Source organism: Ptychodera flava, chromosome 3, assembly GCF_041260155.1.
Source record: "Ptychodera flava strain L36383 chromosome 3, AS_Pfla_20210202, whole genome shotgun sequence".
NCBI classification, from domain to species: Eukaryota; Metazoa; Hemichordata; class Enteropneusta; family Ptychoderidae; genus Ptychodera; species Ptychodera flava.
Window position 1 is genome coordinate 1,405,363 of NC_091930.1, and position 26,931 is coordinate 1,432,293.

General features: G+C 36.8%; 3 long non-coding RNA genes across 3 annotated transcripts; all 3 read left to right on the forward strand.

Annotated features, from left to right (window-relative positions):
* Positions 1-2,546: 2,546 nt before the first annotated feature.
* On the forward strand, positions 2,547-4,132 carry LOC139124521 (uncharacterized). The gene is made up of 3 exons (XR_011549940.1): positions 2,547-2,665; positions 3,387-3,573; positions 3,975-4,132. It is a non-coding gene; the product is annotated as an uncharacterized lncRNA (long non-coding RNA).
* Positions 4,133-14,837: 10,705 nt separating this feature from the next.
* LOC139124529 (uncharacterized) lies at positions 14,838-17,186 on the forward strand. The gene is made up of 3 exons (XR_011549945.1): positions 14,838-15,015; positions 16,227-16,326; positions 16,961-17,186. It is a non-coding gene; the product is annotated as an uncharacterized lncRNA (long non-coding RNA).
* A 4,938-nt stretch (positions 17,187-22,124) lies between these two features.
* On the forward strand, positions 22,125-26,208 carry LOC139124534 (uncharacterized). Its single transcript, XR_011549946.1, has 4 exons — positions 22,125-22,373; positions 24,039-24,182; positions 25,300-25,554; positions 26,040-26,208. It is a non-coding gene; the product is annotated as an uncharacterized lncRNA (long non-coding RNA).
* Positions 26,209-26,931: the final 723 nt, after the last annotated feature.

Here is a 26,931-nt window from a genome sequence, read left to right on the forward strand (position 1 = left end):
CCTAAACACCAGTCCAAATATTGGGGTACAACGGCACTATTGCCCTACGCTAGGAGGATATGTGTACCACGTCGCTACGCAAAGACTACTTACCCCAAAGAGCTCTCTCTCTCTCTCTCTCTCTCTCTCTCTCTCCTCTCTCTCTCTCTTCTCTCTCTCTCTCTCTCTCTCTCTCTCTCTCTCTCTCTCTCTCTCTCTCTCTCTCTCTCTCTCTCTCTCTCTCTCTCTCTCTCTCGGGTGCATAGGCCTTCGCGTTGCGACTGTGGTTGCACCTGTGTGATGAGTATGCCGTTAATGGCATATATCATGTCAAGTAGGCAGTAAATATGTACCCTTTCACTTTGTCTTTGAACTGTAGATGTGGAATGTTTATGATTCAACAGACTGTCCAATAATTCCAATAATGAATGCCCAAATTGGCTCATAATGGAATAGAGCACACTTATACTCCATTAAGAGTGATTGTGATAAGTAATGCTCTTCAAATGTTTTCTTTTATATTAATGCACATGCATGTGCCTGCCATTTTTTCTAAGGAATTATAATTTAATACTTATCAAAATATCAGTGAAATTCATAATTTTGGAATGTATCACATTGACAGTTGAGGGAATACTGGAAACACAATGTGACACTGATCTCCATAACAATGATATATGGTCATGTACAATGTATTGAGCAGCTCAATCTCTACATTGGGAGGAAATATGGGAAAGTACAATGTATGTTTAAAATGTGTTCCTGGTACAGATATAGAACTACATTTGTGCATGACCCCATTATTCACTGGATTTTATAATATTCCTGGTAGACCTGTGTAGTCAGAGAACTGAAAATACCTGTACATGTGCTCATTGCACTCATATCAAATCCAGTTTTACAAAATGTACTATTGTGTTCCAGTAGACGATAAGAAGTTTTGGTCATGTCGCCTCGTTTGTGGGGAAAGGTCAACAGAAAGGCTATGCCTATTCAAACAATAATTTAAGCAAACAATTCAAAGTATGGTCATGGATTGAATGCTATAGTGTGAAATTACGGTGTTTTAACATTGATAATACTTTGTCAATTTTTGTGCCTCTTTTTTTGCATTTTAAACTTTGAAGGGAAGTGGCTTATGAAAGAGAGGGAACTTTTGTTTATCAGCAAAAAGTGGAATGAGAAATAATATTGTCAAATAGTTATAGGTTCAAGATTGACACATCAGCGGAACAATGTAAGATATTGTGGTAATATCCAGCAGTGTTTTTGTTAAGGGCGGTACCAAGGTAAATGTTACCAGGGTTCCCCGGTGATTTTACCAGGATTAGCCTTGGTATATCAGTGCAGGTCATACTAGAAATTTTACCAGGGTTCCCAATGTTCCCCAATCTTAGCAAAAACACCGTCCAATGTTTATTAACGAAACACACTACATGTACACTGGGCAGCCAGAGTGCCACGGGTTAACTGAGGAACAATAGATTGGATTTGCTATAAACTCAATTTCGATAAGAATAGCAACAAGACAGACAATCCTATTTAAGATAATGGTGGGGAAGAGATACACAGAGAGTTGGGAATGAGCACTTAATAGAAAGTAAGAGGCAGTGTGCCAGTGATGTCATGTGAGCATAATTGTCTATACAAACAATTTGCTTTCTACCTTTAGTGGACCGACAACAAGCCCAAAAATTTGTGACCCTCCCCCTTACAGGAGCTCAAAAAATTGTGACCCTCCCCCAAACAGAGGCTCAAAAATTTGTGACCCTCCCCCAAATCCCCCCGGCCCTCCCCCCCTGCTAATTTACGTCCAGTCCCTAACTGGAATGTGTGAGGCCTGCTTTCTCGCACAACGCTTGGACACTTTGTTTGTTGACTCCCATTGTGGAGAGTTTTAAATTGATGATTGGTGGGAGCAATAATTTCGCGGACAAAGTGCTGTGTACGTGCGAACGCTCGAATGCAAAAGCGAAAGCCCAAACACAGCCTCGAACCCGCCCCATTTCAAATATAATAAAACAAGTACAATTGCACAAAAATCTATTTTGTGTCCAGGAAAATTGATTTTTATTATTTAAATCTCTGAAAAGTTTGCAATTGGCCATTTTGCATTGCGCGCAGCTTAGTACAGTAAAATTGTTAAAGCGTTGAACAAGAAAAGCAACGTGATGGTGACGGCATACCTGCTCCAAACATCGTACGAAAATCTCCGGCATATGAATGTGTCCATTGCGCATCTGGTCGTAAAGTCCACTGTTTACGACTCCTTATTTTGACTTCTTATCATCAAAGTACTTTACGATATGTTAAATCACGTCGCCTATTTGACCTTGAATTCGTTAAAAGTTTGATCTTTCCATAACGATTTCATTAATTAAAAATCATAAATATTCCATTCTCTGCATAGATATTCGGATTAAAGTGCGACACTAATATCCTTAACATTAATGCTACAGTAAAGCTTAATGTACTAAGCAATGGTTATTGTTCACGAATTGCTAACATTTACATCTAATATTTGATACTTATGTCAGTTTTTTATTTTTTGTAAGGCATGAAAATTTCAAAATTTGTCAGAGATAATGATATTAAGCAAAGAACAGCCGACGGTAAAGAAGACGCGAATTCCTTCGGAGAGATCGAATTTCAAGGGTTTGACAAGTTTGAAAACAAGAGAGCACCGGTAAGTTGTTCTTATTGTGTACATGGAGTAAATGACAAATGTTGACTCTTCATATTAAATGTCAAGTATTTTTCACCAATAGCAGTTGAGGAATTTGGCACGTGAAAAATTAAACGTTTGTCAAAGATCTACCTTACATCATGACGTCACAATCTATAAGAATAGAGTAGAATCTTAAATAATGAATAGATCAACATTATTTTGTGTATTTCTCTTTTCAGTTATCCCACCGTTTTGAGTGGCAAGGACTTTGAAAAAACAACATTCATTTCGACAATAAATCATCTTTGACGGTCGTCGTCTGCATTTTTTTCGGCGCTTTTACGTTCTGTGACAAATCAGATTTTTCTTCAAAAATTATCATGTTTTATTATCCTAAAAACAAATAAGTTCCAATAATTGAATGTATATTAATCTTATTAGCTCCTTTAGTGTCTTCGTTTAAGTCATCGATGTACACACAATTTACATCTACCATGATATCGGTGTATGATAATGCACAGTCGTTCAATACACGGCGACAATTAAATAATGTGAAAAATTAGCGTCAGCCTGATTTACAATTCGTTATTTATGGATATTTTCAAGCACATATGACATCATTGAAGTGATCAATGGACTGAGTAAATACTAGAATGAATCAGCTCGTGATTTCTACCTGTCATTTCTTAGAGAGGTAATCAATCATACAAGATCGATTATACGTCTTGTTTCATTACAGTACATTCGCGTGGCTGATGACACAGACGTTAGAAAACTATGGAAGCTTATGATTGAGGAGTGGAAAATTCCCAAACCAAAAATGATTATTTCTCTCACTGGTGGCGCACAACACTTCGTCGGGTGGAATGAAGACAGATTGAAGATACTTTTCAACCAAGGATTGGTGAAAGCTGCTATTAATACAGGTTGGCTGATTCCGTTATTTTTTACGGATGTTTTTTCTTACCGGTGATAACAATGATCAGTGGTAAAGTTATATCCCTTAATACAATAGTCAAGTACGATGTATCTGGACAACTTAAAGTTAACAGCTTAAGCTCACTCAGTCTCCGAAGCATAGCTTGTGGAATTCCTGTGGTGTTAACATTATTCCGAAAATGGCAAAATGATTTTTTTTCTTATTCAGAGCCAAGAGTGTATATATCCTGTGTGAAAGTTTAATGTCAGTAAAGTTATGCAGGGTAATTTGTACAGTCAGGCACCCTTATGAACACCGCAGCGCAAAGTATTATAGAGACTAGAAAATAACCTCTCTTTTCTTTCCTAATCATGGTTATTGTTGTGAACGCGGCAATTTTGTTCATAGATGCATGGATCATAACTGGTGGATCTGCGGCCGGGTTGATGCAAAAGCTTGGCAAAGCGGTAATGGAAGAGAGTCAATTGACAGGAAAAAAGGGGAAGAAAGTAGTCGCGTTGGGCATCGCTGACTGGAATACCACGAATAATAAACGGGCTTTGACTAACTCAGTATGTAAAATCTCTACATTCCAAACTAATTACAATAAGGTACAAATTACTAATCGTGACATCAACTTAAAGTTTTAACATGGACCTTTTGTCTGTTTGTAAATCATTGGTTCCGTTTCTGTATTATAATTCACTATCGAACTTGTTTAGTTGCGTATAAGTGCAATGCTCGATTTTAGTTTTTCATGATCGTAATATTATTTTTCGGGAATCTAATTTAGTTTTTTTTTTAAAACAACATTGCATATTATACGTTATGCATTGTATTTGTAAGGCTTATGGCCAGTCTGATACTCTGGAATTCAACAAACCTTACGTATAAGCAGAAATTACACTGAGTAGCATATTCTTGAAAAAAGATGACGAAGTATTATAAAAAACGGTACAAAGTGTCGCGTCAGGTGTCTTGACCGTAAAAAGTTCTATCTACGGTTTCTTGATTGTTTGACAGCGTACACGTTGACATCTCCGTCCTTTCTGAGCACAACCACTTCATGTAATTTCTATTTGATTTAGACGATCAGTAAGTTAAGTTTATTGTATACTGTTGCCATCATGGCCAGGCTGGCATATAATGAAGCGAGATGTTTTAACGCAAAGACAAAAAGTCTATCTGCTCTATTACTCGATGCTCTGATGACAAGTATTTTAGAGGGAGCAAGTACCACTGAGTATGATAAATCGGATATTTCCATTTTTCTCAATGTGATAAACAGTCGAACAAAGGCCTTTGGCCTGCAACGTACCGTGAACGTGACCAAGAGCCTGAAAGTGATGGTGATGGATTTATGCCAGCACTAGATTGTAACCATACAAATTTCATCTTAGTTGACGGTGCTAGAGAGTCTAATTCACCGGATATTACTTTGCGGTCTACGTTCGAACGATACATACAAAGAAGTCATGGTCAGGAACTTGGGAATGTTGGTAAGCGGCTTGAAATACTGTCATTATCAGTAAAGCTGGTGAGAGCAGCATATTATCCTTTTGACTGCTATTAGGATGACAATGTTTTCAGTTAAGTCGAGAAAAAAGTTATAATAAACAAACTTGAAAAAATTCACAGTTTTTTCTTTGAGAGAAAACGAGCTCTGCGACGCCCAAATTTATGATGAAACTCTATACAGTTATATATATATATATATATATATATATATATATATATATATATATATATATATATATATATATATATATATATATATATATATATATATATATATATATACACGAAAATGGTTGCTTGTCAATGCAGGCAAAGTATAGTGCTCAATACATTTCTGTATTTCTCAGTAAAATATATATATATATATATATATATATATATATATATATATATATATATATATATATATATATATTAGATATAAAGATGTATTCGTACAAGAAAATCTTATTGCATCTCGTTAGTCCATTTCTCCATATTTAACAAACTGCATAATTATAAAGTTTGTCATTTTCAAACATCATCCAAAGTTATACATATTATGCAAATGAAAAGTTTTCACTTTTCTTTAGCCTAACTCTTTAATATTCCGACATATGCCGTGACCAGTTTTTATCATCACTAGTCTGTCGGTGTTGTTTTAAATAAGTCAGTGCCATTGAATGGTGGCTGTAGGTTTTAAGCATATAATTCGCGTGTTTAGCTCGTGCAGTCAGTCGTAAACGAACTTCTGTTGCAGAAGCAAAAAGCCCCGGGGAAGAGAACACTGTCATACCGGTTGTACTGGTGGTTGTGGAAGGTGGCTATGGAACGATAGAAATCGTACACCAAGCCCTTGGGCAAAACAATGCAGACGCAGAAAATCACACAGTTGATTGCATACCTGTTGTTATAGTTGGTGGAAGTGGTAGAGCTGCTGATATCATTGCCAAGGCTTTACGTCTAAAGGACAAAATTGAAACCAAGTAAGAATTTCATACAGTAAGCGACATACATCCATACAAGACGGTTTCTTATAGGCGAGATAGTGTCAGATTTTCGATTTAGACCGGCGTCTGGCCACGTCACAATGATGTTGCAAGTGACTAACCTTGTAAGAATTCTGAGTTCTTATGTTCCAATTTAAAATGAAAAGGGGCATGATGTGCTTATTTAATTAAAAAACAAGAATGTAATCATACTGTCGACATATTTTAAATACAACTTTTAACTTTTATTTCATTGTTTTGAAAACAATTCATGTCATATTATGTACTGCTGATTTCTGGAGAATAAGTCAAACAAGCCAAATACCAAAAGTCCCAAAAATCCGTCGATGATCAACATTTATCTATGCAGAAACAAAATGTTTTGCTTTCCTGTTTTCAGCGATTCTTTTAAAGGTTTGAAAGATGACATTAGACATATACTTGGGGGGAACGAGAGCCAAGTGGATGATTGTGTCACACTGTTGAAGAAAATAAGTGGTCATCGGAATAAAAAACTGGTATGTTCACGCAAAACACCAAATTAACATTCATTTTGCTTTTCTCTATTTCCAATGCATCTATTAACGCAAGTGATGTCGAGACCCACTTGAAGTCTCAATGTAACTGTTTTGTAAATCTATGATTATTTAGCCTCAACGATGTTTAGTGGCTCGATCCTGAAAGTGCAATCTCCTAAAACAAATAATATGGTTTCTATGGACAAACAGTGCTTGACTTTGAATTTCTTTATACAGCACGAAGTAATCCTTTAGAACCGTATGGTTTCTTTGTTATCTGTCGCGACTCGCTTTCTCAGATCGCTAGCCCAAGTCGTTGACTTACGTCTCATCAAACTACCTCGAAGCGTGACAAAGGCTGTGGGCATATGAACAATGTGGATATGAAACACACAACTTCAAAGATCGCAATTGCATATATGGACTTATTTTGAGCAATCCACTACGATACCTTAAAATTAATCAGACCATTCAAAAATGCTCTCTTTTACTCCGACGTATCGTGACAATATCAGTTTCAGCAATGTAGCTGTTATTTTATTGTTTAACTGAACTAAGAACATTGTGTAATTCTTGCACGTTTCCTTTAAGGTAACCGTATTTCAAATGGACGATGCCAATTTGAACACTATCGACGAAGCCATCCTAAGGGCCGTGTTAACGTTGCCAGGTAAGTTAATTTGTTTTTTTTTGTATTGACTCACAACACTAACGGAATCAATCACAATTGAAGTGGTTGAACGCCTTTGTGACCACAGTTAAAACAAAATTATAATTTTGACAAACACAAACAAACACAAACATATTCATACATACATATACATATTGCTCCAGAAGGTAATGATCTGTTACTTTTTCTGCCTAAAGCTTTGTCTGATGAAGCGCAATTGGATTTGGCAGTTGAATTGAATAAGTGTGGTATCGCCAGGGATGAGATTTTAAAGCCTGACAAGCTTTCTTATTGGAAGGCACAGGTAATATGTGATTACTTTCCTGTGTGTAGCGCCTCAATGCCGATACGTACAGGTGTTGTTATCCTCGAAAAAAGAGAATGGACTGATTATAATGTATGTCCTTGCTCGGCGGTACTGCGTCATCACTTTATTGCGTATAAATCTAATTTGACTAGACTTACTTTCAAAAAGGTAATGTATGAGATCAGCTCCAGTAACTTTCATATCGGCAGTTTATAAGATGTATTGGAAAGGGGAGGAAGGAGTATACATGTATGTCTATTTACCATATTTGTCGTAACAGTTTTGTGTGTTTCAACTCTGTCAATATTCACATTGGCGGAAATCATTATCAGTAAAAAATGACTAAGACACGCTTCAGCGCAGAGCTGCTTTTGTCTGATAAGGCATTGACCTTTGTTACCACTTTACATTTCGGCAGATGTACAAATATTTGCAAGGGCTTAATATGAATATGTATTGAAGTAGACCATTCTCTGCCGATGTCAACGCATATAAATATAATAATATCACTTGTTTTGCAGCGTTTTTGTTGATACGATAAGAAGACTAATTAATATAAATTATGTGAGTGAAAGTTGTGTTAATTTTCCAGGGAAAAATCAAGTTTTTGAAAAGAACCATGTTTCGAACGTTGATAGACAACAAGGCAGATTTTGTGGAGTTACTCCTTACTTATCTCGTAAATATGGACGAATTGGTAGACCAGGAGTGGTTGGAAAGATTATACTATGCGGTATTTATCACTAGATTCCCAAATTCTGATTTCAAAAATGAGGCAGCTCATGATTTGGTATTGATAATATGGTCGTTAAAAATTTCAAAACATGGCAGTCTCGTTTGTAAAAATAACTGAACAGACAAAAAACATAATTCAATTTCCCCTTCGATTGTCATCCAAAGTTTTTGAAATTTTTTGTTTTCACGAAGATTTTGACCGGAAAAAACATGACTATTATTGTCAATGCGATGAAAATATTAAAAATAGGTTTATATTGACTTGTAATTGTCTTTTCTGAAGAACTGCCGAACATAGCAGAATACTGTTAGCAAAAACATGTAAAGTAGTGCATCTTTCAATAAACGATAAAACACTACAAAGAGCTTCTCTGAAATAAGACACACCATTAAACCTTCTGAACAATAATGCCAGAATTTTTTTTCACGATGCAGGTTATATATGGGAAAGTTAACGATGCCGACACAATAATTAGCACCCGCGACATCCTAAAAGAGAAGATTGAAGACCGTTCCGGGGTAGGTGGTGGGCATCATGTATAGCATACCTTTGTTATATTATCATGTACTTTGGTGTCACTTATCATTTCGGCATCCTTTCAAAGGATAGTGTTTTAGAAAGTCAGGTTTGTTGTTGCAATCGTGAAAGCTGACAAAAGATGAATATGATGCCACTTACCTAGATGATATATTGAATCCGATTCTGTAAAAATCTCTGTTTGTCAAATCATGATTCATGGCGTAGTATCTAAGAATCAAGGGATTACATAATCATTTTCTTAAAAGGTTTCGAACTTGCCTTTTTTTGTCTTGAAGAAATGTTGATGTTTGTTTTTCATTTGTTTATATGTAAGCCATTTTATTTAATATATCTAGCCAACATTAACAGATTGTCCTCATGAACGTGATTGTCCTCATTGCAAAGGACTGAACACTATATACCAAAAGACTAAATGAAACTTTACAAAAATAAGAAACAGCACTATACTTTTATCACCATCTTAAAAACTATCTACTGTTGATTGACCAATCAGAGTGCTCAATTCAGGGTGTTTTATTTACGCATAAAGCCCGAGTACGAGGGCTCTTCTGGTATATAAAGTCCAACCAACGATAAAATGTCGAGGCCGCAGGCCGAGACATTTTATCGGTAGGGTTGGACTTTATATACCAGAAGAGCCCGAGTACGAGGGTTTTATCCGACTTAAAAACTATCGCCCCTAACTGATATATTTCGTTTTCAATGTGTTACGTCAACCGTCCCCTTTGTCAATGTAACATGTTTAGGATATGAATTAAAACTTTATTGTGAAATAGCCTTCCAATGTAATGGAACATCCTATAAATGCCCTAGGGCACATTATATAAATGCCCTGGGGCACAGCAGATTTTGTGTTGCAGCTGGTTTCCGCTGTGTTACCAAATTTGAATATTAAAACGTACCAGATGTCTACAGAATATGACATGTCACTTTGATTGGACAGTACTTTACTACGGCGCTGTCATTCGTTTCTGGAATTTGGTGACCAAGGCTTTATGAGTAAATAAAACACCTGAATTGAGCACTCTGATTGGTCAATCAACAGTAGATAGTTTTAATTACTCATAAAGCCTTGGTCACCAAATTCCAGAAACGAATGACAGCGCCGTAGTAAAGTACTGTCCAATCAAAAGTGAACATGTCATATTCTGTAGACATCTGGTACGTTTTAATATTCAAATTTGGTAACACAGCGGAAACCAGCTGCAACACAAATCTGCTGTGCCCTAGGCATTTATATAATGTGCCCTAGGGCATTTATAGGATGTTCCATTACATTGGAAGGCTATTTCACAAACAAAAGTTTTAATTCATATCCTAAACATGTTACATTGACAAAGGGGACGGTTGACATAAACACATTGAAAACGAAAATATATCAGTGAGGGGCGATAGTTTTTAAGTCGGATAAAACCCTCGTACTCGGGCTCTTCTGGTATATGAAGTCCAACCCTATGATAAAATGTCTCGGCCTGCGGCCTCGACATTTTATCGTTGGGTTGGACTTTATATACCAGAAGAGCCCTCGTACTCGCGGCTTTATCCTATACTATAATCATGCTAATCATTTAATAATACAAATTGCATCTGGGGGCCGCGTCAGCGATGATCACAATCTAACAGATACACTGAGCAAAATCCTTGAGATACGACAATATACCCTATTACACTGACTCTGTACATTTTACAAACACGTTAAGTATACACGTGCGTATACTAACAATATGCACATTGTCAAGTGCGGTACACTTGCAATTGGTGTGCAAAAACTGCATTACGTATACTCTTGTTCTGCATAGACACACGCTATTTATATCAACGTATTGATCTGTTCCATATGATATAACTATATGTTTGTGTTCCATATACGTCAATATACGAAAATATACTGAACGTATATCAAATAGTTTGGCCACTGATAATTCTGGAGACGACATAAAAGTAGGTGTGGGGCATTGTGCATAACATAACTTTGTCATGTTATTATGTACATCGGTGTCACTCACCCTTACGGCATCCTTGCCAAGGATGATGTTTTGAAAAGTTGGGTTCCCTGTTGCGCTCGCGAAGCTTACAAAATATGAATATGGTGGTATGTAAGCTAATAAAGCCTTTCTGATTCCGTATCTATCTCTATCTATCATATCATGGTTCGAGATACGGCATCTAAGAATCATGGGATTGAATACTTATCTCAATTTTTTCCAAACTTGCCAGTTTTTCATGACGTTAATGTACAGTAAACTTATGTGTACCTTATGAAAAACCGCCGTTTGCCGGATTACAGCCAAAGGGTGAGATCGAATTCATCAACATAACGAACCTCCTGAAGAAACATTTTGTCCTGTACACCCTGATAACGTAACAAAGAATGGTCACACTAGACTATGGCTATGTTGTTAACACCTGGCATGAGCGGCATATTCTATGCGTGCAGATAAAGGGAAAAGTGACAAAACGATGAATGATACTCGTGATACTGTGGCAAGCAGATGCCGCGAAAAAAAACATTAACAACTCTATACCAACTCTCTCCGTATTTCATCTATCGCGCATCGTCTGCTTCTTGTGTGTTATGTTATGCGTGGCGAATAACTTGGTACGTTTCCCAGTCGCTTGTTTTCCGATACACGCCGTCCGTGCTGCAGTAAACACCGTGATACACGCCGGCCGGCCGGCGGCCGTAATGTAGTAAACACGGTGTTTACTTCAGCACGGCCGGCCAGCGTGTTTCGGAAAGCAAGCGACTGAGGTACTTTGTAATTGTACGAGCCCATTATTACTTTATTATTTGGTGAATGAATGTTATTAATTGTCATCGGGCAGTTGTTACACTACTATCCAATTCAGATATTTACTATGATCACTTTGTAACAGAATTGATTGGGGTAATGCGTCCCCGTGGTAAAATGAGCAGGGTCCGGATGGATTTCCCTTGCAGATTTCACCCCGCCCAAAGCCATTGCCTTCACTATGTTGCCTGGCGAGCCTTTTATGTCGTTTTCTGGCGGTGCAATTGATATATTCATGGCCAATGGAACTCAGTTCGTATTTAGTAACAGTTGGTAGTGCGAAGCGTTTATATTAGCGTTCCTAAATAATGTGAACTCCAGAGCAAACACCAGATAAGTTTACATACTTTTGACAACTAGATGAACTTTACTTTAAAATGAGACCAGAGGCAACGGTGTGTCCGTTGATGTTCACCTGAAAGTGTCAGTCACATGGTAGATCCGGCCGCCGGCACGCATAAGGTATAAAAGGGAACATCATCGGTTTTTGCCACTTTCCATGATGAATTAACCGTGCGAATCACTCTGCGAAGCTCTCTGCCAAGAATCTGGCCGGTGGCTACTTGCCCGCAAATTAATTATTGATGACTTGAACACCAAGGTTCATTTCGAAGGTTGGTTATCGAAGCATGATGATAGGGTTACTTAACCTCGTATGCAAGATATAAACAAGAGCCTTACATCGCATCGCAAATAAACTGTATCTAACGAGAGTTGCACTTTTTCTAAAGTTTAAGCATATTATATATATATATATATATATATATATATATATATATATATAATCTCCAGTGTTTGGAACGAGTGTGACGTCATCGAAGACGAGGGTTTCCCCCAACATAGCGGCAGTATCCCTCCGAGCCGGTAGGCGAGGAGGGATACAGCTATGTTGGGGGAAACCCGAGTCTTCGATGACGTCACATGAGTGAGAAATACTGGGAGATTATATATTTATCACATGCATAGACCCACTTTTTTATTTTCACTTTCCCGCGCGATGTAATTTGGACCTTTATTATGTCGGCGTGGCGGATGAAGTGGTACGGCTCCAGCTGATTCCGTTCACATTCGGACGCACGTTCCTCTCGATGCGTCAGAGTAGTCTCTCGCTGTCGGATTTTCCGCGCAAAACTTGAATGGATATAGCCGTTATCAGCGAGGACAAGGGAAAGGAGGACGATATAGTATCTTCAGATGTATTATTTTGTTTGAAGGTAAAGTAATAATGTAAATATGCATCGACATTTAACCTTGTCTTGCTGTTCATAGCGGTGCTTACACGTTGTTTACACTGTACGATTCGAACGAACACGCTGTGAACGAACACGCTGTGCAATGCTGCAGTCGTCATTTTTACTGCTGTCAGTTCCTGACTTCGGTCATAATATATGAATAAAACCACAATTGAACTGTATCACATCGTTCTTGTTGGTCATTTATGCAACCACACTGTACCTAGGAAAGTTATATTGCTCGAAACTGGCGAGGACTGGAGGAGTACGATGCCCTATGAAGATCGTACGTTCGCATATCTCAAAGCCTTGGACGTTGTTTGAAATGAGAGGAAAAGTGTATCATCGTTCGTTGTAATTATGAATGAAACTAAAATCATAAACAATCACAGTAAACAAAGCGCAAAAAGAAACTTTTAACATTTGGCATGTAATGTTCATTCGATCTCGATTTTACTGGTGTCTTATGAAAACACTTCATTGTGGCCGCGGCTCCTATCGAGCTGTCGACGAAGTGGCACAAGCTTCTGAAAACCGCGTTTGCCGTACGTTACTGCAGTAAACATTCTCGCTTTATTACAGCCTACCGCAGAAGTTCAACAGCAATACAACACTTTGCCGATGCTAAAAATTAACCCGTCACCTGACAGGATGAGATGTTGATTTTGATACATCATATTATATGTTGATTCTTGTTCGTGATAAATTGGTCGATTTGAGCGATGACTCGGCTGTTACGGCTCGTGACGAGATAGCACAGTACAGTGGTATAGTAGCAAAACGTAGGGAGCAGACGACAGTGAACGCTGTCGTTTTCGCATAGTAGAAAAAAAAAGAGACAAACTTTCACAATTGCTACCAAAAGCCTTGACGTTTTCGCTATTTATTACCTTTACCGCATTTTTCAGTAAACACCTTTGTGCCCACTCAATTTTCATCTGCACGAGAATGCTTACAAACAGTTTCAGTAGAAAAAAAGTGCCGACCCGTATACCCCTACTTCTGACGTCAGAAGTAGGGGTATACGGAAATCCTGTAAACCGTATACCTATAGTGTGATGTCACACTATAGGGATAACTGGGTCTATGTATGTGATATATATATATATATATATATATATATATATATATATATATATATATATATATATATATATATATATATATATATATATATATATATCAGAAATAGTCAAAATAGAGACAGGATTCTACCTAAATTGAGTGATTTCTTGACCTAAGAAATAAACATCTTCAACGAGACAGAGCTTGAAGCGTCAAGGGGCATGTGTACCAACAGTAGCTAGACCAACCATTTTACACCTGATTAAATGCACTCGTTTTGTCATTGTTAAGTTATTCTGGCTGTTACCACTCCCCTGTGTGCAAATGTGTAAACACGCTTGTTTATTTACAAAAAACACAGGGTGTTTATTGGATAGCAAACATTGTCTACACTTCTGTATTGTCATTATAAGGAATGTCTGGCAACAGATTTTGTGGTAAGAGGTTTTCTCATGTAATAAAGTTAGCCTGCTTTTGGAGATATGTTGTTTTTCTTCAGGATTTTGCTTGTAAAATCAAACATGTTTTTCTTGAGAGGGTTGTGATATAATACGCAATTCTCTACTAACATTTAATGTCAAAGATTAGTATTGTTTTTCATTGAAAAAAAAAGAGCACGGCTAACGGGAATATGTGTAAAGGTCTAAAATTGTAAATTACAAAGACTGAATGCTATTACTGAAAAATACTAACTTCTATAAAAGTGAGAAAAATAATGTGATTGTACAAAAATAATATATATAATAATAATAATAATAATAATAATAACCATTTCACAATTTACATCATTATATAGGTTGCAGCTGGATTCTTTGGCTGTGCCGACTTATCAGAATTTACACTCGAAGCATCTTGACAAATCTATTTGCTTTTTATATAACCTTGTAACATAAATTGCACCCTTTTAATGTATTTTCAGAGTGTCGCGTTCAAAGACGTTAATTCTTTGTTCCTGAAGCTAACAAACAACGAATATGGTGACCTCAATGAGCCAGACAAAGAGAAATCCGATCAAGACAAACACTTATTCCTGTGGGCAGTTTTGCTAAATAGAAAGGACCTGGCCATTTTGTTCTGGAAAAGACTGGCAACTGGCAATATAGGTTGGTTTTGCTCTTTTTTCTGTTCTACAAGGGAATGCACATAGCAATACTCGCCTCGAAACAGAAAGCTCAAAAAGACAAGAAAATAAAAAATGATTCATTCAACAGACTTGACAAAGCTTCGACACCTCAGTCAAAACGTCAACAAAATATAATTGTAAAAAATATTGAGTCCGAAAGCCTTGTCCCCTTGATTTATTTTCCGGTAATGTTTAATACACGCAATTCAAGGCAACAAAGCCTGCTTGTCTTTCGTCTTTGGAAGAAAATATCTTGAAACATAATCCATGCATGCGAGAGAACGAACATGATACATCGAACCTGAAGTGAACAAATTTCTTTTAATTACACAATAGTCGTCAAAATCATTAGAGGATAACTTGAAGATAAATGATTCATCCAAGTAAGCCTAGAACGACAAGGTTTACTGGTGAGGAAAACCTTCATAAAAATAGTGATACACTTTATTGAGCTTTATTGAACTTTATTGCGAAAAGACTTTGTAGGCCAAAGGTAATATGGTACGGTGTTTTGTAATTTGAGCACGTTTTATCGAATACTTTCTGTCTACACACGTCTTTAAAGGTATACAGTCACCTGTAATCTAAATATGCCCATATATGGTCAAAGGGGCGTTCCTTGGTATTCAAAATGCCAATCTGAGGGCGCTGTTTTTAAAAGGCGGCCACCCGCTTAAAATCTGTGATTGGTTAGATTTTCTCTTTCCTGGGTAACTGTAGCAAAATTGGAACAGGTGGAACAGGTGACAGTATACCTTTAACAAATATTCTCGTAACCTCAAATAACCTCGTTTCCCAATCAAGCTGACATTTTAAATGTTTGTCTTCCGAACGCCTTGTCATAAAGTTAATTTTAGTGGATTATCTCCGAATATCTAACGGTTAGAAGAATTTTGCAATTAACTTGGTTAACGAGCTAGCTAAAACTGTCCAGCCTACAAGTCGCAACGGATTGTATCGTAATATCTTTCCGCAAACAGGTTTTGATGAATTTAATTCATTGCCTTCGTCAATCAACGCGTTTACTGACGTTGATATGAGTGGGGATTTAGACGTGCGGTTCTCTCTGTCGCCTCTCCGCTAGGCGACTGATGCCGTATGTTGTGGGTTCGAACCCGATTGTAAACTACCCGTATTTTGAAACTAAACTCGTCATAAATGGCATTTATATATCATATTATGTTGTCACAGGTGCAGCTTTGATCGCCAGTAGGATATTCCGAGCCTTGGCTGTCTATGCAGAGAAGATTAAGGACCTCAGAGTACAATCTTCCCTAAAGAAACATGCCGAGTGGGTAATCGTAGAAAGTCAGTTACAACCGTTTCTGCGAAAGTTACGTGAATATATATTAATGTGGAACTAGAAACATTCGCATCATTAATTATTAATCATAGGTTCCATCCTGATATCACGTAATATGTAGTGAGCACAGGTTAGCCAAATATCTTGAAAAAAAAACGTGCTTTTCTGCCAAAACCATATCACTGTTAACCTTCGGAGTGTTTGTTCACATATCTGCAGCTCAAAGAATTGTATCACTGCACTCCTTTTGCTGTGGCTTTCCTATTTGGTTTTCCTGTACTGCATTTGCAGGTAATACCGTCGTTATGAGCTGATCTATATACGGAACAACAGTAAACAATCATGATAATGTTTTTCCCTTTACAGACGGTTTCGCCATGATTGACAGAAATAATTTAATTCGATGATCGTAGCACTCCACTATAATTATAATGCAATAATTTATGTTTTATATATAATATATGTTTTATTTCGTTGTTTATGAAGATAAGGATGAAAGAATACAGTTAACAAATATCCATGTTGCACAAATGAAGTCAAAACTAAATAAAATAATAAGAAAATAATGTTTTTTTAATTCCTGTCCCAACTAATCATTGATTTTTCTGCATATTTTTATCAGAAAGTTTGAAGATTTGGCCATTCACTTATTAGAGAGTTGTTATAAGGCTGACACAGAGAAGTCGAAGTTGATATTGGTGCGCACTCTGCCTGAATGGGGTAATACAACATGCTTGTCCATTGCATATTCGGCGAATCTCATGAATTTTATGAAATGCGATTGTTGCCAAAGGAAACTCTATGATGTCTGGATGGGTAATTTATTGATATATTCCTGGAAACAGTGGTTGACTGTAAGTAATTTCTATATTATACAAATCGTTACGCGTTTTAATTCAATCAAAGAAAATATTTTCCTTAAGTTATTGGTACACGAAGCACTTTTAACAAAACAATGGAAAGCAATTAGTAGGGCAACCGAAGATGCTCACTGAATCACATTTTTGAATACTTACTCAATATGTTAAACTGTAGGCAAATCGCTAATATATATATATATATATATATATATATATATATATATATATATATATATATATTGGTTACTCTACAGGCTGATTCATGCGCTAAGCAATCATCAGCTTTAATGATTTGGCGAGAATTGGACGGTTTCGATTTTTGTAGCAGGTGGTAATGCATATACTTTGAACGGTATACTTTGCCTGCATTCAGAAGCAAAACGCTTTTCAGTATTAATATATTATATGTGTGTTAGTGTGTTAGTGTGTTAGAACATTTTAGCATGTTCAACCTTCTGGCACTAGGCTTCCCTGTTCAACAAACTTGTATGCACACACGTGCTCACGCTACTGAATTGATTGTTCAGCCGTTGCAGCCCTACAATGTCTCGCTACTTGGTATTTTGGATGGCTAGCCAGCACTCTTTTTAGCTGGAACATGAGTATATTACAGGGTTTTTTTATGACTCACATAGTAGAAACATACAACTACTTGAGACACACGTCCAAAACTTTCAGTGAGGGGATCCTAAAGTTGACATTATTTTGTTGCATAGCCCATGGTCAAAATGTAAATGAAATATTTATAACATCGTGTAAGTTCACAAATTCACTGGTTTTCAACTGATCATTACGACATACTGAATGCTTAGATTAATATTTTCTGTAAAAAATGTAAACTCTTCTCTTGGTTTTCCCCTTCTGAATTAAAGGTTTTATGAGGTCAACTGTCAAATAGCGTCCCGTAACACCTAACATTATTGTACTCCGCATTAAAATTATTGGACCCCGCGTCCTGTGATACTGAAAAACTACTTCACCACGAAACTCAATAGCTCACAGATGCAGGTGTATAATGGTATTAAATTACTTCAAGTACAAACTTTCTGTTGATTAAAGCCCCAACGGCTGCAAATGTGTATAAACCAATCTAAAAAATATCCTAAATTCTCCATAAGTTTCCTTTTAAGGTAATATGCACCTCGAAAGTGAAAGACTTAAACTTTTGCTCAAACTTTCCTTAGTGAAACTTTCAACCATTCTCTTACCAAATCAAGAATAAAAATCAGGGGTCACCGTGCAAACTTTTGTAATAGAGAGACAAATGACTTGCGATTTCTCGAGATTTGAAATCCAAAATGGCCGCCATCCTTGTGTTAATTCTATGAGAAAAAATAAAATTTTCGATTTTCGAAAAACTAAGACGGTGAAAACTTTTCTTTCGCCAAGAGCTTCAAAATGAGCCCCCTTAAGTGGTAGGTCAGAAGACAATTGATAAAATTTGAAGGACTGAATTTCTGTCCCCGAGGTGCGTTCTACCGTAATGAGACCTATGAAAGACTGAAAAAATGTATAACATTGTCATAAGTGGCATGTAAATTCAAATGGTTCATCATTAGTTTAGATTTCTCGTCATTTTCGAAAACTAATCATGTGACAGAGAAGTAATGATTACAACATCAAAATGTTAGCCATCGTGTGTTGTGCATTCAAGTAAATGGCATCATCATTACGTTAAGTACTGATTTATATCAAATATTTGGAAACGAAAGTTAAAATATCAACGATTTAAATTTTGGAAACGGAAGTAAATTTAACCATAAAAACTGATACCAAATGGAAAGTACCAGTAATGTAAGTAACGAATTAAAAATTGAAATATAGTTGCAAAGCAGCAATGACCGGATTTCGAGACATTTCGGTGCAAAGGTGCAATAAGAGGAAAATATATTCAAAACCACGAAAGGCCATGGGTGTATTTATCCAGATCAAAGGTAATCACGCACACGTGACACTTTGACAAAAGGTTTTATCCCATAGTTATCCCTATGTACCAAAACTCACAGCTGTAGTTTATTAGCTTGCGCAGAATAAGTTATGCATATAATTAATGAGGTGCATGATGCAGCGTCATAAGGTGTCTCATCATACCAAATATGAAGGGTGTAGCACTTGTGGCTACTGAGTTATGAACATATATGCATAATTGAGGTAATAAAAGGTCATCGAGGTCTCATGGCATTTGTCAAAAATTGTATTTCATAGTTATCCCTACATACCAAAAATTATACCACAAAATCAATTGGATAGCCCAGAACAAGGTATGCGCATAGTTAATGAGGTGAGAATGTTGTTTGTCAAGTGACACTTTGTCAAAAAAGTTTGTTCCCTGACTTACCCCTAAATACCAAAAAATCAGACCTCTTGCTTTTTGTAGTGATCCAGAATTACACATGTGCATATTTGCGGGATGATGCTGAAGTCAAAGGTCATGGGTACATCCCAAAAATTTTGGTGTGCAATTTTGTCCCAAAATAGTCATTGATCAACAGACATAAGCCCTTTCGATCTCTTACATAGGCCACAATGAGCCATTGACATAGCATAGCGTCATAGGTATAGCGCAGGACAAAGGTAATAGCAAATAAGAAAAATAATACTTTAAAAATCTTTTCCTCAAAATAAACAGGGCCTGAGACCTTCATAATTGGTATGAAGGAGTATATCTTGATGGTCTAAAAAGTAACCTTAACCGAATTTATATTTATCAATTGTTTATGCAAATGAAGTCAATTTTAAGGTTTAAATTCAAAAATGCCGCCAGATCACGTGACCAATTGTTATGGTCAAGTGATCAAAAATTGACTTTCGCAGATATCTACCAATGTGCCAAATGTTGAAGTCTCTAGCTTCAACGGTTTTGCTCTAAGTTGAAAAAGTGCGACAGAATGATAATAATAAAATATAGCTTCAAGCAGCAATGACCGGGTTTCAACAAATCTCACTGCACTTGATCAAAAAAGCGTTAGATACGCACATAGCTGATAAGCCATGGACATACTTGTTAAGTCGATATTTTCTATTGGACGGCTAAGAATTACATATGCTCATCACTAATGAGGTAAAAGATGTGTTGTCATAAAGTCTAATATCGTACCAAATATGAAGGGTGTAGCACTTGCTGTTACTGACTTATCAGGATATATTTCTATATTAGGTCAAAGGTCATCGAGGTTACATAAAATGTTGCCCAAAAATTGTATCTGATAGTTATTTCTTTGTACCAAAATCAGACATCTACCTCTAATGGCTTGCCCAGAATCAGATATGTGCATAATTAATGAGGTACAGGATGTAACATTATGACATCTCCCATTATGCAAAATATGAAGGGTGTAGCACTTGTGGTTACTGTGTTATAGACATATATGAATATTTGAGGTAAGAGGTCATCGAGGTCAAGTGACATTTTGTCAAAAAATTATATCCCATACATATCCCTAAATACAAAAATCAGGCATCTAGCTATATTGGCTAGCCGAGAATGAGATATGTGCATAATTAATGAGGTACATGATGTGGTGTCGTAACGTCTCCCATTACACCAAACATGAAGGGTGTAGTACTTGTTCTTACTGAGAAAAATAAATAAATGTTTGAGCTCAAAGGTCATCAAGTTCACATGACATTTTCTCAAAAAAATTGTACCGCAGAATTATCCGTACATATCAAAATACAGACTACAAGCACTATTTGCTAGCCGAGAATTATATATGTCCATGATTAATGAGGTACAGATGTGGCGTCATAAGGTCTCCCATCATACCAAAAAGGAAGGTTGTAGGACTTGTGGTTACTGAGTTATGGACATATATTTATATTTGAGGTCAAAGGTCATCAATGTCACATGACATTTTGTCAAAATAATTTTGTTCCATAGGTATCCCTATTTACCAAAATTCAGACCTATAGCTCTATTAATAATATCTGAATTACGTATGTACATAATTAATGCATAGCATAATGATGCCAAGTTCAAAAGTCAAGGGGCACTGCCAAAAGTTTGTTGTTCAATTTGTCTTCTACTGATTGATGTTGAAGAGACAATAGCCATCTGAGGCTCTTACATAGGCCAGAATAAGTCTTTCCCATAGCTGAGCCGCTTAGGTATAGGGAAGGTCATAGGTCATAAGTAAATATTAAAAGTAATGCTTTAAAAGTCTTCTACTCAAAATTGGCAGGACCTACGACCTTGAGATATGGGATGAAGGAGCCTGGCTACATGGTCTACAAAATGACCTCACGGAATTTTGATTGATGTATATTTATGCAAATGAGATAGATTTGAAAATTTAAAAGTTTAAATTGATGATTGCTGTCGGGTCATATGACCAGTTGGCATGGAAACGTAAAAAATATGTCCCGTGAGTTTTACCCATGTGCCAAATTAGAACGAATTTGGTACAACGGTGTTTCAATGCGAGATAAAACCATGGCAGGAATAGTAATAAAAAACAGTGCGATTACGATACGGTTTCGAGACAAAGGTCTTGGAACTCTAAAAAACAGAACAGTCTCAAGAGGGTTTCGGACCAACGGTTTCGAAGTCCCTTATTATTAAATTATGGAAGCGAAAACAAGGTATCCTGCTAGTACAATTTAAATAAACATTTCTTTCTTCCTTTGTTGCCGGTATGCAATATATGAGATCATTTAGTGTTAGCCCTTAATTATTCGACCAAACGCGCAGGAATAAATGTCTCTTCTCCTTCACGATAAATGTGAACGGGTCGAATTTAACTGACCATCAAAATACTAAGTGCATTGAGTACGACTTTTTAGTGGGGCATATGTTTTGTTTATATATATGTATATATATATATATATATATATATATATATATATATATATATATATATATATATATATATATATATATATATATATATATATGTATGTTTTCCTTTCTCTTTCAAACAGTTTTTCGTTGGAATTATTTTACCAATGTTTCCAATTATGTCATATCGTGTGACGAAAAAGAACAAGAAAGAAGATCATGGAGGAGATAAACTACCGGAGGGGAGATTAGCAAACTACTGGTTCAGACAGACATCAGGCTGCCCTGGTGTGGAACCTGCAATGAGGCGATCAGCTTTGCTTAACAAAGACGTAACCGTTCGGGAGGGAATGAAATACTTCTACACTGCACCAATCACCAAATTTGTATATAGTTTGGTAAGAACATAAGGATTGAACATCACTTCCGTACATGCCAGCTTTCTACCCTCATAGATCTAGACGTGGTCAGATGTCGCTATCACAGCTTAAAGAGACAACTGGTCATGTCTACTAATATTCATGAGTTTACAGTACTTCTCATCTATCCAACTACTGACACGTGGAAAATTACAGTTTGGCACTTATATTAGATTAGTAACTCTCGATACCTTTTTGCTGACGAAATTGTTGAATACACTTGAAGTCTTTGTTAGGGTAAATATTTATAATAGACTTTCCTTTTCCTAGCAAATCAATTTGCATCGTGAACCCGCATTACAAGCTACGAGGCATAGAGTATGTCAGCAAAAGTTATGGCAATCGAGATTTAGCGCCAACGAACCTGATGAGAACAATGGTGCAGTGAGAAATCCAAACTTCGCTCGTTTTATCAACCCTCTGAAAAGCGTTGTAATTTTTTCTACCCCGCAATACGACTAGAGAATGACGCTTGGCTTGGAAGTGCAAGCACCAACATTTCCTGCAGTCTACTGTACTTAGACTTGGTAAAGTGAAATAAGAAAAGGGTCCCACATTCATGTTCAACATTTCGCTTCTTGTGCACTGTGTTGCATGTCTGCTATTTAGAATTTAGCTATGGTGAGACGAAGCCAGAATATTTAATACAAAAATAGTCACTGAACGAGTAATCAATCAGGTCACACCACAATGCATTAAACCAATGCTCCTGACACAATTTAATAGCCGATGTGAGTACCGCGTGCCCTCATTTTACTAATTGTAATATTTCATATCGTGGCCAACGAGAAAAAACAAAATGCTTCCGTGCAAAAACAATCAAGACACATTAGTGACGCAGTGACAGCGTCTTCAACACAAGCAATAACTTATTGAAACAGACATTCTATCAATACTGTTAGAAGAATACAACGATCAAACACAAACCAAAAGATACACAAACTCAAGTGACTGATGTACGAACTACTCAGGATTCCGAAACGTAAGCGCAAATGATTACATTGTATTCATTTTCTGTGCTTACACTAAATATTCGACAACAAAACAATACACAACTGGAATACACGAAAATAATCACTAAGGGACTGTTAGATTAGACTTACCAAAAACACTAAACCACACAACTCCTAACATTATTTAAGATCATATGTATGGAGCAGCGTTCCTTTATTTTACTTTATCAAGAGCATCTACTTTAGAACCCACCGACAAGGAACTTGGTTTAGCGTGTTAAACGAACTTATTTGTAGATGAACATCGAGAACAGTAGAATCAGTGGATGTGTAATAATCCCACGGGAACGAGGCCAGTTTCTCTCTAGGAAAAAGTTGGAATGTAAATATTTTCATACTTTTTCAAGAAAGTGGTTGCATTTACATCTTCGTCGTCCAGAGATATGTTGAAGTGCAAAAAATAGTCATGAAAACACACTCCATTACACAAATATGCAAAGCTATCGATGATGAATATCTTACGATATTTTGTTCTTGAGAACACCTTGTTTTTAAAAACATTCAATACATTACACCATTACAATGTCAAAGAAAAAGAAAACTTTTTGTACCATGATAAGGTAAATTCCTCATAAGGTAAACTCCTGAAAGTTACATTGTACTTACCTGTGTGGCTTCTTGTTTTATTCAGGTCTCATACATCATACTGCTGGTACTGTATGCCATCTTCCTATTGACCGATTTGAGACCAAGTGAAGAAGCAGGTGCACCTAGTACAGTGGAATGCGTTGTTATTTTCTGGGTCTGTACTTTGGTTGTTGAAGAATTCAGACAGGTTCGTGTGTAGTTTTTGCATGTCATTTACATACTAAATCTTCTCTTTAGGCTAGTGCTATATTTAGAGTGCCGAAGTTTCATCAAGATGAAAATGCGATTCAAGGAAAAGTTTATTTTAGAAAAGTTTAGATTTGGACTTGCTCAAAGTCTGTGAGCATAAAAGTATCAAAACGTATAATAAATTAAAGGACTAAATATCAGTAGACCAAAGCACTAAGCGGTATGCTGTCGAGAAGATGGTGGGATGAACGCCTTGTCCTACAGACTTGTGAACCTTGAAGGGTTTGGGTTGCTATAATGACGTGAGGTTGTAACTATTCATGACGGTAAGCAGAATTTCCCCGGGAGTTCGTCACAGTGGAGGGGCCTTGTTGCATCCATTGAAATATCTGCCATTATTCTTCATTACACTGATAATGGAAGTTTTAGTGTTCGATACGGTAACCTTTTTACTCTTGTTTTTCAAGCTTGGTAAACTATCTATTTGATTTAGTCAGACTGAAAACTTGTATGAACAGAACAATGCCCGTGATGGAGGCCCAATGATACCTCTGCACTGTGTAGTATGAGTGCTATGTCCGTGTCAGGTCTAATTTCCTGATCATGTTCTGCATGCCAGTGCTCATCTCTGATCATATCAAGACAACAAAACCTCCTTAATCAAGTTAAGATAACTATGGCCTACGAATCAAGATTATTTCTTGTGACAAACCGATCGCTTCATAAGTCCGAAGTCCTTGTATAATGTGCTTACGTATATGCTTATGTCACCAGACGGCCAGATCGCTTCTAACACTGCATGGCGTTTGCAGGTACACAAGTTGCAAGGCCAGAAAGGCTAGGCAACTGGTAGCCAGTCTAGTAAGGTTGGGACATTGTATTGTCATAGAATCCGAGAAAATCACTTAAAATCCTGATTATGTACAGCATCTGCAGTAAATCACCCAAGAACAAAGTTGTCATGTAATGCTTTTACGTTTTTTGCTATCATTAAAATTGTGTCTAGCAATTATAAAGTACACGAATTTCAAATCACATTTTCAGACAAGTACTGCGACTGAATGTCGTAAAATATGCTTTCTGAATAACTCACACTGCTTTACTTTTTTCAACAGCTGTTCGACCGTAAACAGAAGTCGATGAAACAAAGAGCAATCAGTTGGTCTTCTGATGTGTGGAACCGATTCGATTTTGTTATGTATGTGATGTTTGCAGTGTCCGTAATGCTACGCTTTGCCCTTCCTCCCTGTGGATTTGCCGTTGCAAGAGTGATGTACAGCCTGACCTTCATCTTGTTTTCTGTTCGTTTGTTGCCCTTGGGTTTTGTTTTCGAAGGAGTTGGACCTAAGATAATAATGATAAGTAGAATGGTAAGCGACTGTTCCTCTGTATAATTTAATGGATTTTCGATCGGAATCGAACTCACAGCGTGCAGCACCTATTCATCTAGGGAAGACATCAGAGTGAAAACCGGTCGGCCGAATTCCTACCCTTAACAAAATATGGTTCTATAACCTATTTAAGTTTTTATCATTGTTTTGACTGCGACCTCTCCACACGCTGTAGAGTTCAGGAAGCACTCGCACTCACATACACGCTATTACACATCGCACACAAACTTTATCGAAGCAATTAATACATCGCTGTACCAGGTGAAAGAAAACCTTTGGGGCAATTATTAAGGAAACTACAGATATGTTAATGAAGGACAAGGTTAAATGTAATATAAAGTATAGCTGTTCAGTGAGAAAAGATAGACAACTTGTGCACGTTTCTTTCCCGCCTTTACACAAAAATACGTTATTATAAAAATAATGAAATGGATTAATATGGACTAATTGCATTTCTGTTGCAGATGAAGGATCTCCGTTTATTCCTGTACATACTGACTATTTTCGTTGCCAGTTTTGGCATTGCTAACGAGGCTATCATTCATCCAAACGTAGACCCTTCTTCTAACTTAATTTTTCGATCTTTATATAAACCTTACTGGCGGCTTTATGGCGAGCTGTTTCTGGAAGAAGATGAAGGTACACAACCTATTTCATTCAAAGTTTCCACAATTATATGTATTGATTCTTTTCTTTTTGTGCATTACGTGTATTTATTTTTTTTTTCAAATTTTAAAAGTTTTGTTATTAATGCTCGATAAAATATATAAGAATTCAAAAGTACTATTTTTACTATTTGACGTACAGAAGGTACCTTACAAAATTATCGTTGGAAAATTAACATCTGAGCGAAACATATTTACTTAGAAATGTTTTGATAATGAAAAATGCTGCAGAAATTAATTATCGCACGCGTAAACGTTTCTTACAATGTCCCACGTACACAACACTTATATTTGTCCTATTGAACATTTCTATAACAAGAACTGGTTGGAAATACGACTTCGTCCCAAGATCACAGACCAATGAGTGTTTGCGCTAAAGTTGACGGACATCAATGGGTGGCACCCACTCTAACTGCAATCTACATGCTGATTTCCAATATCTTACTCGTCAATTTACTCATCGCCATGTTCAGGTAACGTACTTCGCAAAATGTATCACTCGAATGCCAAACACAAATGCTCTTCCGTAAAGTAGAGGACAGGCACTTACATCTGTTCGTGCCGTTGATTGATATTTGTCTGAATTTAGGATAATCGACAGGCGATACCAATATTGGAAAGTGTTTTAGGCACACCAGTCGGACGTCCTCGTTTCTAACATTTAACAAAGTCGAGATGCTTGGGATACTTT